At 31.7% G+C, this 12,169-nt stretch overlaps 1 pseudogene across 1 annotated transcript; it reads right to left on the reverse strand.

The window, feature by feature from the left end:
* Positions 1 to 2,993: 2,993 nt before the first annotated feature.
* Positions 2,994 to 11,834, reverse strand: LOC114388167 (annotated as a pseudogene). Its single transcript, XR_003661455.1, has 15 exons — positions 11,564 to 11,834; positions 10,659 to 10,829; positions 10,333 to 10,379; positions 9,721 to 9,868; positions 9,545 to 9,627; positions 8,729 to 8,856; positions 7,993 to 8,117; positions 7,831 to 7,892; positions 6,714 to 6,821; positions 6,589 to 6,623; positions 5,335 to 5,397; positions 4,007 to 4,098; positions 3,844 to 3,920; positions 3,691 to 3,768; positions 2,994 to 3,434 (listed from the first exon to the last, which is right to left on the reverse strand). The product of XR_003661455.1 is annotated as a tubulin-folding cofactor E-like (transcript).
* Positions 11,835 to 12,169: the final 335 nt, after the last annotated feature.

The following is a 12,169-nucleotide window of genomic DNA, read 5'->3' on the forward strand; positions in this document are numbered from 1 at the left end:
TCGATTAAAATGTATCAAAAATGATGAAACCGAGTATGTTATCTGCTTTCTAAAAAAGTTGAAGGCAACCGTTTGAGGCACCCAGTATTTTGGGACACCATCAATTTTTTAAAATGTCAAAAATATTCTTTTTGATTACAAATAGAAGGTTTGGTTTTTCATTTTTGCAGCACCTTTTTTCCACAAAATCTTACACCCTTAGTGTAAGTTGTTTTCGTTAATTTCAGTTAGTCTATTTTTTTGAGCCTTTTTTGTCATTGGTGATGTATGTGCGTTGTTCAAGAGGATACAGTGAAAATTGATGATTATTCGTCGGAGAAGAAGAGTTACGTAAAATTTTTTTTAGAAACATATGAGTTATGGATCATCAATCCTTATGGCCATACGGATAACAATCCATAAGTTTTAAATTTTTTAAATAGTAAATAAAATTTTTTGAATTATATATTTAATTTGTTTTGTAGTGTAATTTTTTAATAATTTTAGCAATTTTAAAAATATTGATTTGGTGATATTATTTTACAGTGGTATAAAAAAATAAAAATATGTATTTAGTAATTAGATTGGTAAAAAAGGAATCTTTTTAAAAATTGCTAAAACTAACCTTAGATTGCTAAAGAATTAATTTAGTAATTAGATTGGTAAAAGTAATATTAGATTGCTAAAATAATTTTGTGTATACTGAATTATGTATTTTAATGTTTATTATGGTTATTAATAATTAAATTTTAAATTTTGTTTTCAATATTTTTTATAACTACCAAATTTAATATATTTTTAAATTTGATTTGAACCATTATCTTAAACTAAAAATCTTATCATATTTTAAATTTTGGTTCAATATTTTTTATAACTACCAAATTTAATATATTTTTAAATTTGATTTCAAACATTATATTAAACTAACAATCTTATCATATCTTAAATTTGAGTTTCAATATTTTTTATAATTATCAAATTTAATATATTTTTAAATTTGATTTCAATCATTATCTTAAACTAACAATCTTATCATATTTTAAATTTTAAATTTTGGTTTCAATATTTTTTATAACTACCAAATTTAATATATTTTTAAATTTGATTTCAATCATTATCTTAAGCTAACAATTTTATCATATTTTAAATTTTGGTTTCATAATTTTTTATAACTAACAAATTTATTGTACAATTAAAAATTGTTTTAATATTTTTATAACAAATTTTAATTATTTAAAATTTTCGTTTAAATATTTTTTTAACTAAAAAATTTAAATTATTTTTAATTATGATTTCAATATTTGTTATAAGTAACAAATTTAATATCTTTTAAATGTTTGTTTCGATTTTTTTTAAGTTAAACAAATATAATATAACAATATTGAAAATTAATTGTTTCACTAGTTTAATCTTAATTTTAGCCATCTAATATAATCTAATCTTTGTTTTAGCAATCTAATCTTAGTAATAACTAATATATTTTTTTTATAAATAAAATCAATACTTAACATATAAATTAGAAAAAATTATAAAATTTCACTAACATTACAAAACAATATTACATTACGAAATAATTTAAATAATAATTGACAAATATATATTTAAAATGTAAACAAAAATTTTGAAAAACCAAATTTAGAAAAAAAAATTATTCAATAAAAAAAACTATACAGATCTGCAATCTGTATGGGTTAATCCGTATGAGGTTTTTCCAAAAAAATATTATTTTTGTCTGCGACATTGCTTCAAACAACAACATCAAACCAATGTTAACAACATCCAAAACAATACAATCATTCATTCAAAAAGGCAACAATAACAACAACGAATGAGTAGCAACACAATGCACAAAAAATAAGTATGATAAGGCCAACAACAAAGGATCAGGAGCCACCAACAAGAAAAATCACAAACGAAGGACCAACACCCACGAAAGAAGAAGAAGAAGAATAAGCACCAAAGAGTGAAATGACAAAGGAAAGAGGAAGAAGAAGAACTACAACCGCACAGGAAGTGGAGAAAGAAGAAAAGAAGAAAAACGAAAACGACGAATGAACAAAAACAACGGCCAAAGTTGAATGACCAGTGCAATCAACCAACTACCTACACACTCCACCAACTAAACTAACCCCAATTTTCAGCAAGTACACCGAACATGTGTGCCCCTTTATTTCTTTGTTTACTATTTCAGATAGGGTATGCTAAAGTGATCAATGGTTTACTCTTTACCTTCTACACAAACATGCAACATCAATCAATTCTTACTTTTTAATTCAATCCCAATGTACAAATTCTCTCACACCTCCTGATTGATCTTTGGCACTTTGGTTGGACCATTCTCCTACCAATGTAATAGATAGACATTGTGCCACTTTTACATATATCAAATACAATGTAGAATTTAATTTGTGAATCACATCACCTAACCAAACAAACCAACCACCCCTGCCCCACCTGTAATACCAAAGCACATCAACCAATATTTGATCTTATCCACATAGACATTTGGTTGGACCATTCTTCTACCAATGTAATAGATAGACATTGTGCCACTTTTCCATATATCAAATACAATGTAGAATTTAATTTGTGAATCACATGACCTAACCAAACAAACCAACGTCCCCTGCCCCACCTGTAATACCAAAGCACATCAACCAATATTTGATGTTATCCACATAGACATACTGGGCCCCTTACCATTTATCAATGCTCATCAGTATTTGCTTACCATTGTAGATAATTTGGTTGTTTCCTATGAAATATTAGGAATCATAAAATAATGTTTTTCATCGTTACATTCTAATAATATATTCTATTATAATCTTTTTACTATTTTATACATAAGGCGATTAACCTGAGAAAGATAAGATTTGTTAACAAAAATAATGTAATTTTTTTAAATGAAGAAAAATTTGCAAAATTTGAAAATGGAAATATAATACAAGATGTTCTCGTGCTTAAAAATGTAGACTCATTTATAATATAAAGGTGGGAAAATGTAGCTCTTTCAGTTAAAAAAGAAATGTTATATTGATCGATAATTTTGTTACCAATTTTATGGTCATTTTCCAAAGACGATTCGAATCTGTCAGAGGACAAGACCCAAATCTGTTTGCAATTGAATCAAAATAACTAGTGATTTACAGAAAACAGTTGCGGCAAGGAATGGAACTGATCATCCAATGAACATGGTGCATCAAAACCCCTGATAAGACCTTCAACTGAAGCCCAACAAAATGCTTACAAATATATTATTTTTAGAGTTATACTTCCAAGAGTAATCGCCGCTAATCAGAACAAGATACAGTCTTCAACACAAGAGAAGCTTTTTCACAATTTTTCTGGTATATTTATGAACTTTCTTCATCTACAAGGATAATAGAATCATTGCCGATTCCAAGGTCCATAAGAGATGAAGTGTCATTGTCAAGCAGCATGGGAAATGGAGAACCCTGCAAGTATAAAGACATGTAACTAAATCAAGAAAGGATATTCCTTTTTTTCTTTGTGCAGAAATGATGCTCACTGCATAGTTTCTTTACTTACAAAAATTTCTTGAGAGAAATAATCAAGTATGTTTTTGCATCAATCAGGGTAGATTAAAATGATTTTTTAAGACTCTCTTGAGTTTCTGCTTCTCATTTAAGAAATTTTGAATCAGGCAAACATGATGCTAAATAACACATCTTATTCCTAATAAAAACAAACCTCTTCTGGAAGATATAATTTTAGCTTCATGGACGTCAGCTTAAAAAAGCTTTCGCAGAGAAATTTCAGCTTACCAACCTGAGAAAAACAAGGTAATCAGAAGGAATCTTGTCAGACTGAACATTCATTACTAGAGTAGTATTGATATTCAACTGTAGTTGTTGCTGGCAGCTTCTTTGTCAATGATGGCTTCTCACCCATGGATGCTCCAACACAATTCAGAGTAATTGCTGCATTAATCTCTATATCAAAATTAAAGCTATTGCAAGTTCAGAAAAAGAAGTCAATGCTCAAACTTAACATCCATAGTCCATACACAATAATCCTGAGCTGATTGTTTGTGGGACAGTAGCTCCAATTGAAGGTCTTTCATCCTCAATTCCATGAATTTTCTTAAGCTCTAAAAACCTGTAATGAAGTGCACCAGTATATTCTCAAAATGTTGTTCACCATGAGATAGAATTTAATTGATAATCCCATCTAGATCCAGTTTCAATTCAAGTCTATAGTAACAGAACTCTTCTGACATGTGTTCTGTGCAAAAAAAAAAGTGACCATTTAAGAAAGCATTGTAAAGCAGAAAAGATTCTATTGAAACAATCTTAAAGGACTCTTGGTGAGCACTAAGTGTGTCTCACATTAGAACGGTCTTTGTTAGACCCTTATTAAGTTTCTGGTAAAAACAAAGAGGCAAAAGTTGTGTCTATGCAACATGCAGTCCATTGGTTCTCCAGGTTGGAGCAATATGCTCACGTCCTCAAAGGTGTCTCTCTTTACCTGAGCTTTTTTGAGTTTTTTCTTGTTACTTGCTATATCATTATTTTAGATACCTAGAACAGGTCATGCAAGTGGCCATCTAGTGCTGAAAATGTTGTCACAAAATGGCAGTGAAATCAACATACAAGTTTATATAATGACACTACTCAATATCATATGGATATTATTTGATTGTTGCCGAGTAAAAGCTGAAGGAAGCTCAGTATTAGAAACTACAGCAAAGGAATCATTTTCTTTCAATTTTTAACTGTTGACAAATTAAACCTATTTTATAGCAAGGTTTCCTTCACAGTAGCTTGAACATATCTCCCAATTACTTGGGAAAACATTCAACCAAGAAGGCATTCTGTGCTTTTTGTTAGCAGACCACATGAACTATACATTGGACAGTGGAAAGCCATAGAGATCACAATCACAAGTAAACTCATAAAAAGATAAAACAAAATAAAATAAAATAAACCTCACTAAATATGACTCAATCACTCCAAATATTTTCACAATGTTGATGAATATTAAATATTAGTATAAATAGAGGTACATGGATATTTGTATCACAATACCTAAGAACTGAAGGTGTAAAACCTAGGTTTCCTTTCTTCCTCATAGTTCTATGATTCCTATTGATTGAATTCCCAATCAAGCTTTTTCACTAGACTCAACCAACATTTTTAACCCAATTTCAAAATCCAAATATCTTGAAGGACCTGAACCGTTATTACATATTTGTTCCTTTAATTCCATCAAAACCCAGAGTTATTGTTTTATAAATGCATATTCATCATCCAGCTTTCAATAGCCATCACAACACATACTGAACATTAAAGCTAGAGCAAAGGTTTCAAATACTATTTGCCGGTATGAATTTACCTGGGATGCTATTTGATTTCTTCAGGACTAGCATGCAACTTTGAGACCACAAGCCGAGCATACCTGCAAAAGAATTTAAATAATCTTTAAGAATAGAAAGATGACGTTGCTTCATACTAAACTCTAATTAGATGTAAACCTTTGAACTCTCAACCTAAAAGGTAAGCATGGTTGAAAAAGCTCACATATCTCATGTATAAAGATTGACAGAATACAAAAAGGGTCTAATAGCCAGTCCTTAAAGAGGAATCTAACCACAAAAGTATTATTTCTTAATAGTGAATGCAAGAAACATATTAAATTATTTCTCACACAACAATCCTTGATTTAAGAATTATTTGTGTGACCCAATGATAAAAAATCTGAATATTGCATGCTTATGGAGTAATCAGCTTCAAACACTTCTAGGTATATGCAGCAGTGGTATTGGTACAGGAAACTACAAGTTGATCATAGAAAGGTTCTGGAGGCTGCATTTGTCATTAGCAGGGTTCTTACACAACTTGCAGGTGTAGGTTGGATCAATTTTATGTCTTATTCCATCATCTGCGTACAGTTTTGGCTGGGTATTCTGTATTTGTGATGTTTGCTGTGTATTATCTGTCCCCGTGAGAATAAAGATTATTTGGGTTTCTATAGTTGCAGCTGCTAATGTGAGACATGGACAAGAAAGAAAAGCAAGCTAACTGAGACAAGTTCTAGGAAGGAGACACCCTAAAAAATGGAGTTAATGGATAATTGATCGAAAGTTAATGGATAGAAGCAATTAGATTCCATGAAATAGAATTATCTAGCAATACAAGGCATATGACCAGCTTTGGAAAGGAGAGGCATCCCACAAATGACCCACAATCCAAGAAGGAGATGGCACCTTTAACACACAATGCTAAGAAGGTCATTCATCTCTGACCCAATGGAATGACAAGGATAGGAATGGAATTTCACTGAATTGCACGGTGGCAAACAAGCCAGGTCTCCAATGAATTATTTAGTCCAAATAAGCATAAACTTAATATCAAAACCAAACAATTAGAGAACACAGGAGCAACGCATAAGTTCGAATAATCTCTGCAAACATATACTAGCAGGTGGAATTGAACATCCATAAGATAAACTCAAGAACAACACTAATAAAAAAGCTTAGATAAAATACATGACAAAACAATACACAGAAATGATGACCATAAAGGATGCTTCAGACTTTCAATTGCCAAAACGGTATATATAAAGCACAGAATTTTGAGAAGAACATACCTAATCTCAGAGTCCTTCCTTTCACGAGGAGTAACCTGAAAGGTAAAACAGATACGAATACATTACATTTGGTTAAGGAGTATATAAAATAAGCAAATAAACAACAGAGATATCTTCTGTCATACCTCACTTCCATTTAATATCTGAACTTTTGCTAAACGGGCAATCAAAACAAATCTTGGAACTCCACCTCTTCCAGAATCAGTAATTGGGTTGTCAGAAAGCCTGATATCCTTCATTGTTATTGAACATAAATAATTAGAATAGAATCTACCATCTGTAAAAACCTGCTCTAAAATAAACCAGTGGAAAAGAAAAACAAAGAGAATGGGGAAAAAAGAAACATTAAGAAAGAATGGTCCATATGGAGATGGACAAAGATAAGTCATATCATAAGCAAGTTAATTTCTCTCAATTTGCTTAAGCATATGTGGCACAACACACACACACACACAAAGGGAAAAACTGAGTCATTGCCAAGTAGAGTACAGTAAAGAACAAATATTTGCAACTGTCCATTTGAAATGAACTGGTTCAAACTATTTTGGGGGGCTTCTTCATGGTGCTCAGTAATGGATTTTTCAAAGAGGTTCCGATGTTGGATATGCAAAGAGATTAGCAAGCTTTGCTTTGTTTGTATGTCTTTCTACTGGTTCCTGGTTTCTACTTTTCTTGTTTTTCTTAAGAGGACATCCCATCCTCTTCTCCAGTAGATCAGTATTCTCCACCATAAAGTAAACTGCAGTAACAAGTCATAGTGATATGGCTCGATAGTAATTAGCTAGTTTCAATAGTTATGTTTGGGCTTTTAAAGTGTTAGAGGTAAAGAATTAGCTTAAATAGGAGAGGGTATAAGAGGAGGGATTTTGATTTGCTATCATTTTGGAACTAAGCATTGGCTCTGTCGTAGGTAGGGGAAATCCTTGGAACAATAATTCTCTCCTTTGTTCTTTGTAATTCATTCACCAATAACAGAATCCTTCTTTCCTTTATCTTTTCTCTGTTTTCTCACTCATCTCTCTGAAATATCATGCCATGAGCCAACTATCTCAAAAGCTTAAGTTGTTGGGTGAAGACACATGAATGATATCATTCTTTTAAGTACTTATTGAGAGGTTTATCCAAACAAAGTCATAGCAGGCAACAGTCCTAGATTCATCATTACAGATGCAGCAAAGCATCCATGCCATGATTATAAATAAAATACGCAAGTATAATCAACACTTCAAGTATAAACCTTACCACCAAATTAGGAAACAAGTTTAATGAGTCAACAGAGGCCAGATCACCAATGTTGTTATTAGCTGTATGATGAATTGAAAGACTTCAGCTGGTATCCACAATCCAGATTGCATTGCAGTATGTTGAAAATGATACTTATCAAGAGGAAAAGCATAATATTACCCAATAGAAGGCAGTGTAAGTTTTGAAAGGGTTTATAGCACGTAACTTCTGATTCATACCGCCCACCGTTATCAGGATAAAAGAGAGAACTCAAGCAATTCCTGTTTAAGTAAAGCTTCTCCAAACTGAAAACAAAATATACCAAATACAAATAAATCAAATTGACAGACTCACCAACAAATTAACCAAAAGCAGAGGCACTGTTCTAGGGAAGGCAAAACAGAAACAAGAAAGAAACTAAATACTTATGGCCAGTTCTAAGATACAATCAGTTCCAGTGATACCGGTACCACCTGTGACTTTTAACCACATTTCACCATCATGCTAACTGCTCTCATAGGGAGAAAAACGAGAAATTGTGTGAACGTATCCGTGTGTCTTGACTACACAGCAGAGGATCTTATTTACAATTAGAGTCATACATACAGTGGATAGCGGGTACATAATTATACAGCTCATAATATCCCTAAATACAATATTTCCCGATCTACACAATATATTACATAATTACAAGATTCCTAACATTAACACCAACCACTCACAATAAGTAGTTAACTGAAATGGTAATGACTTAACTAAATTGTTAAGTAGTTAGATCAAGTCATAACTGATAATTTTATGTTTAATCAACATGGAAACAGATTTGGTTGTTAAAGTTAGAAAGTTAAGATAGCATCAGTTCCAACTGGACTCAGCACTGTATTCTAGAACTAAACAAAATTTTGTCTTTACCAACCATCTTAGCTGAGACAGCTTCATGATTTCCTTCCATTCATCTATACAATTATCTTCCAAATTCAACAGCTGCAAATAATGAAATCCCTGAACTGTAGAGGATGAACTGGGCAGAACAGAAAAGGAAAATTAGAGGGCTTAAAAATGCTAGTAATTATATTATAAAGTTTTTTAGACTTAGTGAACAGAAAAAGAGAGAGAAAAATATAGAGAAAGGGAACTAATATTATTGAATCTGAAAGTTAGTTACAAAGTTAGTTACAAAGGAGTATTTACTAATAGCCTAATACTACTGAAGTGCTGTTAGCTTTTGCTAACACCCCTTGCAAACTGTTTTCACAGTTATTTACAAATACTCTAATAAAGTTGATCATATATTGTAGAGCAACATAAAAATCAATCATGAAAGAGAAAAACCTAGTACAAATGGATTATTTCCATCTTAGAAAAAAAATTAAAATTTATTCCATATTTTAATGTCAAAACTGATATTATTGTAGGACATCAAAGTGGTCAGTCAGTCAGATAAGAGAAAACACATTCAACAAAACATCTCAATGTGCAACAGCTCTTATAAACTGAGAAGTACTGAAGATAATACCATCACTCGAGGAAATCTAGTGGCGTGGTGAACCAAAATGGGAGAAAGGGTAGGCCAGTTCTTCAGATGCCCCAAAATGAACATCTTGAGGTACTTAAAAGATTGTGACATTCCAATGTTTATTAAACTGCTCTCCATGTTAGCCAGTAGGCTATTTGGGGGAAGACATATATTCCTACAGCTTCTAACATATTTAGCAAGCCTATTGAATCAAAGACAACATACCAGTGTTCTGCTTATATTGTTTGCCATTATATGTAGCTCTTCAATTGTTGTCAATGATTGTCTAAGCAGCTCAACTTGCCCAATTCAAAAGAAAATATTTAGCAAATCCTATTTATACATTAGGCAAATTTATGCTAGAAACACAAGTCGACAAAAGATAGAGGGAACCTGCTCCCAATCTACACCAGTATTATTTAAAACCACAACTTTGATGTTTTTCAGTAATGGAAGCTCTGATTTATACGGTGACATTAAGTTGTTAGATAAGTTGATTGTCCTCAGAGCAGGTAACTGTTCACAAATTGTGCCAACATCCTGCAAAGAGATCAATTGAAAAAAAAATGGCAAGTACCCTCAATCAATCACTAACAAAATAGTTGGCCATACAAAATAAGTAAAAGGGGAATTTTCACGTTATTAGTGTAGCATTTTTTTAATAGAAAAAGGTGATAAAAGAAAAAAGAGGGCAAGGACTACTATGCTCATAACAAGATATTCTCCATAGAAAAACATATCAAGTTTTTGCACAAGTTTGAGAAAGCTTATCTCCCACAAAGTAATTGTATTTTTTTTCTCTTCAAAAGTTCTATTAGGAAGCTTGTAAAAAGAAAGTTATTATTTGTCCAAAATAAGTTGAATCAAACACAAAACCATCAAAGTTCTTGGTAAAATTTGCATGGTATGTTGAAGACAAAAAAAAAAGAAAGAAAAAAGGTAAACAAGAAGCTGCAGCAGTAGCCAGGATTGAAAACTAGCAAAAACCTGGTGGCAGAAGATACCTTCCACTCCAAAAGAAGGTTCCCAGTCAGGTCAAGTTCTTTTATATCTATCAACAAAAAAAGGTGGTTAAAGTGCAAGGATCATGAAGATATCAAAAAAGAGAAAATTGCAAGGGAACTCATTACCTATATTGAAATTGCTTACAGGATGGAAGAAGATATCAAATAAACAAAGTTTCCAATTATAACTTAAGGTATAAGCAACTAATTCACTGATACTGCAATTTTATCCCAAAAAATAAAACAGAATCACTGATATCACTAGGTTGACGTGCATTCATCTTGATATTAGCAAAGAAATGGAAGTGTTCTAGAATCAAGCTTACTTGGCACTGTATTATTAATGTGAGATGGGATTCCAGGGGAACTAATGCCCATATATGACAATGATACACTGGTTAACTTCTCAAATCGACTTAGCTTATCATAAACTTTATCTTTACCCAAAAGTTGAACAGATACTCGCTGGTTGCTTGTTGAAAGGACATACATATCATCTGCACAAACAAAAGAAGAAAAATTACATATTATTTTCCAGGTTTTGTCAGTGTAATGCATACAAAAATAATTGTACAGAAGAGAGACTAGAATGCAAAAAATTATTTTTGAATGGATGGTGTAAAATTTTGAATAGAATAATGGATACCTTCTCCATTCTTAGCCCAAAAGAAAAAATGAAAATATTACTGACAGAACATAAATTGGTCTCAAGGCTTCATATGAAATCAACTTCCTAACAGTTTGGAAATAGATATATCAATAGGCAGGAAGAGTATACAGTTCAAAATTCAAAATGAGTAATTTGCCAGGTGTACATTTCTCAAGAGGATTTTCTCTACCACTATTGTCTCTACTTTGCATAATTTTGAGAATTTATATTAGTAAAGTATACTTACAAAATTATAGCACTAATTAAAATCCTGCACCATGCAACCAATTTCACAGTGGTTTACAATAGAACCTAGCATTAAACTAAATGGTATCCTCCCACATGTACTCACATATTCAAGACATGTCAACCTCCTCCACCCAAACCCAACAAAGAATGAAACAACAAAAGAAAACAAATGCAGTAATAGTTTGGTAACAGGGCTAGAGAAAATAACTCAACTACAGTGAGTTGACTTCTTTTCTTTCATCCCAAAAATTAAAATGAAATCATTTTCATTCTCACACATGGACCCAAAATATAAACGTTTTAACTACAAATGAATTTAAGCCAGAGATATACCCTCTTCATCTTCATCTTTTGTAGATTCACTTTTATATCTACTTTCAAGAGCTTCCAGCAACGAAATCCCTTGGTTCAGATTGTGGGCACGAACAAATGACCCTGATCTTTCTGACTTTGCATGAAAGTACTGGACACCATTGATGGATCCATCGTGTTTGCCTTCTCCGTTGTCCCAGTCAACTCCAACCCATGTGTCTGAATAGCCTTCTACAGGCCCCACATACTTAACTGTACCGATTCTCCGTGAGTCACCAGATGCATGTACTTGTTAGTAGGAATGAAAGAAATGGAAGATAAATGAAAAATAGTTTTAGAATTCATTCATTCATTAAAGTATTACAAAGTTGATATATTTATATAAAGATAGAAAATAATTAACTTGAATAACCAACACTAACTTACTCAAATAATTTCTAGTAACTATAACTTGAGTAATCAACTAATTTACTCAAATAACTTCTAATAATTAACTAAATTAATTTTATATCTAGTACCCTCACAAGCTTTTTAGCTTGAAGAATACAATACATCAACATTAAAGAAGAAAGAGAAAAGAAAAGAAAAAAAAAATCTGAAAACATGAAATATAGCAAAACATGTTGG

This window comes from Glycine soja, chromosome 15 (genome assembly GCF_004193775.1).
Source record: "Glycine soja cultivar W05 chromosome 15, ASM419377v2, whole genome shotgun sequence".
Lineage (NCBI taxonomy): Eukaryota > Viridiplantae > Streptophyta > Magnoliopsida > Fabales > Fabaceae > Glycine > Glycine soja.